The sequence below is a fragment of the Octodon degus genome, unplaced genomic scaffold, assembly GCF_000260255.1.
Source record: "Octodon degus isolate 3935 unplaced genomic scaffold, OctDeg1.0 scaffold00276, whole genome shotgun sequence".
NCBI lineage: Eukaryota > Metazoa > Chordata > Mammalia > Rodentia > Octodontidae > Octodon > Octodon degus.
In genome coordinates, this window is record NW_004524852.1 from 652,118 (window position 1) to 656,853 (window position 4,736).

Below are 4,736 nucleotides of genomic sequence, written 5' to 3' on the forward strand. Positions count from 1 at the left end.
ACATAAAGAATTATATACTTCTTATGTTTACACATAAGTCCAAAAATCTAACCATATACAACCTTGAAGCAGGACAGTCCCACAATATTCCTTTTCCTATCTCTTGCAGGACAAGAATTCTTGAAGTCAAGAAATTCAGATAGTCATCACTAGAGAGCACTTTAACATTGTATTTTTCCTTTTCGTTTGTTCTCCATGTCTCTTTTCTTGCTTTCGTTAATTCAATGAGTTAGGAGGAAAATTTTTCTAAAAATTGATTGAAAAGTTCCAACCACATGAGGGCAGTACTTCCACTGACAAGAGGGCTGCTGAAAAGTAGAGCAAGGTGAATGTGGGCAGCCAGGGGAAGAACAGTGTGAATCATGTGGCAGTGAGATCTTGATTGACTATGAAAACAGAAGATCACTGGGGCCCCCAAGCTGAAAGAACCAGAACAGCTAACTAAGCCCCATGATCATGGTCAGCACCCAGCCTCTGAAGTGAATGCTCAGCGCCTCCAGGGTAAGAAAGAATGGGGCCTCCTGAGGGTGCTCCTGTGTGCATCTGTGAGTGGTGACTCGTGAGGATAGGAAAGGGGGAATAAGTCAAAGAAAGAAGTGGTAACCCTGGCCATGAAACCTAGAGAGATCAAAGAGCACCTGGGGTCTAGTCTAAGGAACATAAAATAAATGTGGAAAATTCTAAAAGCAAAATCAAACCCCTTTCTTATGTATAAAAATCTTTCCATTCCTCCTGAGCAAGATCAAATGGACAACTGCTGATCAAACAGAGCCTTTCTTCCATGAAAGTCAAGAAAGATGAGGGCATCTCACTGAGCTGTAGCTACAGGGACAGAGTTTCCATGTCTTCCGGTGGCTTAGATCCTGAAGCTGGTCTCATCTCCCTGATGCAAATGCTTCGTATGGTGGATGAAGTACAGTGGACGCTTTGCAAGCAGTCTTAATAAATGAGACCAGAACTTTTCCTTGCACATCAAAGACTCTTAGCTCCATGATGCTGTTATATACCTCTGCACAGTGCCCTGTGAGCACAGGCAGTCTATACCCAAACTTTGCTGAGCTGCCCAGGCACACCTCCTATGGGCTCTGGGGACGCTTACTCTAACTTCAGTGCAAGAAAAAGGAAACAGAGGAGCTTTTAAAATAACACACTATCAAATATTTCAGACCATATGTAGAGGAATAGTGTTTTCAGATACTATCTAATGTGTTTTGTTTCTCAGTATGAAGCCCTTACTCCTGTTAAAACTAATCCAAGAACTTGAGGCTTAGTACCAGGAGACAGCACTAAAGAACAAACAGAGAACAGAGTAAAATTCTTGTCTTTGAGCTCCTTTGTAGACTTTTACAAAGATACAGAAAATAGAAAATCTTGAAAGCCAGACCATCAAATTCAGTAGTGAGAGAAAATATATTCTGACATTTCAGAATGATTGGCTTAGAAGATCAAATATTAAAACCCAAGGGGAAATGGTACAAAGTTTTAAAATGAAAAGAGAACAGAAAACATAATACGATGACGGGAGAGTTGGTTCCTTCTTAAAGAGGATAAAAGTTCAACCAGCTATCTAGAGAGGAAGTTAGGCAGGTCTGAGGACAAGGGCATAAACACAAAGTGTGAAATCTGCACTCCATCCCTTTGTTAGAGCCTGGAGCAGGTGGGGTAGCAGGAGCATGCGTCACATTAGGAATGACTCTACAACCAAGAAGTGATGTGTAGAGGAGAGTAAACGAGTGGTGAGTATAGGTACAAACTGCTCAGACCACTGTATCTCATCTCAGTATCCCTCAGAGAGCATCCAGACAGATGAGGCATAAATAGCCACATGGACAAGATGGTCAATCTAGCAACTGTCAATTAGTCTCTGTCCCTGTCCATGTCATTACTTCAATAAGAGACCTTTGAAGAGATCAGCCAAGATGACAGAAGCATGACTGTCATCTCAGAAAGATGGATTTTTTTCCACATCAGATTTAACTACTCCTATTGGAAAATATCCAACTCATTGGCAGTAGATGCAGCTGAGACTTCAATACAGAATCACTCCTTAAGGAAACGAATCAGTCACTTGTTGGGAAGTTGATTATATCACACCACTTCCACTATAGAGGTGCCATAATTATTTCTCATTAATGTTTATCCCAGAAATAGATTTGCCTTCCATTCCATAGTGTCACACATAAGCCGAGGGCTGAGATTGTCTGACTATTAATGACCAACAAAGACTCTCACATCTCCTTGTAACAATAGGAGATTTATATAGCAGGGGAGTGTGACAGTGGGCACATGACCATTGGACATACTGATTCTAGCACATCTACCACATTCCTGGTAGAACATGGAAATAACCACCGAAAGTTTCAGGTAATGTGCCAGTTTAAGGATAGCACTGAGATGTAGAAGAGGGGTTCTTTAAGATGATTCTGCATTCTTGTTAGACCAAATGTATATATAGAATTGGAGGGGGCCTGCCCCTTAGCTCAGTTCTTTAAGTGGCTGCTTCAACAAAGCAGTCAGGCTCAGGTTGCTGTGGTCTGATCCCCACAACACAAGCCAGCCAGTCATGCCTTGAAGGCATTCGGAGCAAAAAAAAAAAAAAAACACTTCTGCCATTAGGGGACAGGGAGATGACTCAGTGGAATAAGTGCTTCCCTGGCAAGCACAAGGGCCTGAGTTCAATCCCCGGTTCCGCAAAAAAAAAAAGAATTGGAGCTGAGAATGGAAGCAGGACTAGTTCCCCAGCAAGGCCCACTTTTAATGATGTGCTTTTGTGATTCTTGTTCTCACAGTTCTGAGTTTTGCTTGATAAGAGGCCTCAATTCCTTTTGAAGAAAATGGGAGAAACATTGTTCTATTAGGGAAACAGAAAGGTTTTAGTACACACAGTTACATGTGCTACCAAGTCATTTGGAGATCTTTATACCAGCAGATCAGAAACCCAAAAAGGAGTTACTGAGTTTCTATAATGACCCCAATGATCTTGAAATATAGACTGCAACTACATAATAGGAGCCAGGAAGGTGTCTTTAAAACTCAAGAGACAATTTTCATGCCTGTGGTTATTATAAACAGGCAATTGTAACAATTATGCCTAATAAGGGAATAGTAGCCAGGGGCTTAGACCCCTCAAGGATAAAGTCCTAGGTTACCTTTCCAAGAAAGAAATCTAGCCAGGGAGATAGCTCAGTAAAATAAGCACTTGTTTGGCAAGTGCAGGGTCCTAAGTTCAATCCCTGGTACTTAAAAAAAAGATCTAGTCTAGTAGAATTATTAGCAAAAGGTAAGAAGAATCGAGAAAGAGTAGACTGCGTGTGGTGGCTCATGACTGTAATCCCAACTCTTGGGAGGCTGTAAACAGGTGGATCACTATGAGTCTGATCTGGTAGGGAGACCCTGAACACCCTATAGACCCTTCTCAAAAATACAAAAAAAAAAAAAAAAGAAAGAACAAGAAAAAAGAAAGAAAGAAAGAAAGAAAGAAAGAAAGAAAGAAAGAAAGAAAGAAAGAAAGAAAGAAAGAAAGAAAGAGGAAAGATATTGGAGAAAGATAATAAATACAAATCACCACCTGGAGATCAACGGCAACATCTTTAGTTTGTCCCACTACCCATTCTTTTGTCTTTCATTCTAAGCTTGGAGATCTGAGTGACTTGAACATAAAGCACAAATATATCTGAGCAGGGCAAGGAATAAACTCTGCAGATGCCATTTGTACCCATTCTTATTTTCCTACCAGTCACATCTCCATGCTGAGCACTACTTGGTGAAAATTTCACCAACATCAATTTCACCAGGACCATTTTTCTGGCCTGGAGTGCAATGTGCAGTGTGCAGGGCAAGCTGGAAATGTCAGTATTGCCACAAAATAGAACTTGATAGATGATAACAAATGTATGAATGATTTATCCAGCGTCTTCATGACTCATTTGGGATAGCTCCAAGGGCTGTGCTAGCCTGTCTCCCAGAACTGCCCATATTTATTGAGCTCCAGTGGGCCATAGTGGTAGCTGATTTGATGGCACACCTGCACTGCCTTCTTTTCCTTTCCCTGATTCATTTCCAACCAAAGTTTCCTGGAAGAAACTGCAATAAACTCCTTCCACACAAACCCTTGTACTGGGGCTGGCATTATGGAGAACAAGAATTCAAATCATGAAGCAAGAACAGAGATGATTTAGAAGAAATTCTATGGCTTCATCTCCTGCTACCAAATGGGGCTTTATAGCACAGGGAATTTTGTAGCATCACTCAGGGCCGATCTCAATCTTTTGGACACCATGGATGTCTCTCTGAGTGGGGACACTAGGCCACCTAAGCCTATGTGACTGAGAACCCATGATCCTTAGTCAGTCCTCCACCATGTAAGCACCCATTCATGCTTCTAGGTTGGGAATGCAAACCTAACATTAGATCCTTGTCACTCACTCTGGAGAAATACACTTCTAATCGCAGTAAAGATTTATTCAAAGCTCTTTGTTCATAATATTTTATCAAAATGAAATGAATGACTTAAATTAAATGTAAATTAATCTAAATCATTTGAAATAATTTAGTGCTGTGAGTACTTCTGCAGCAATTTCAAAGTTTCTTGATTAAGTACAGCAAGGTCTTATTTTTTAAATATCAATGAAAAGATAAGCACAGTTAATTAAGTTAGTACTTATTCTGCTTCCATGTTTTTTAAATCTTTTCATGTCTTTTCCATCACAAGCATATAGTTTTTCATTCTTTTTTAA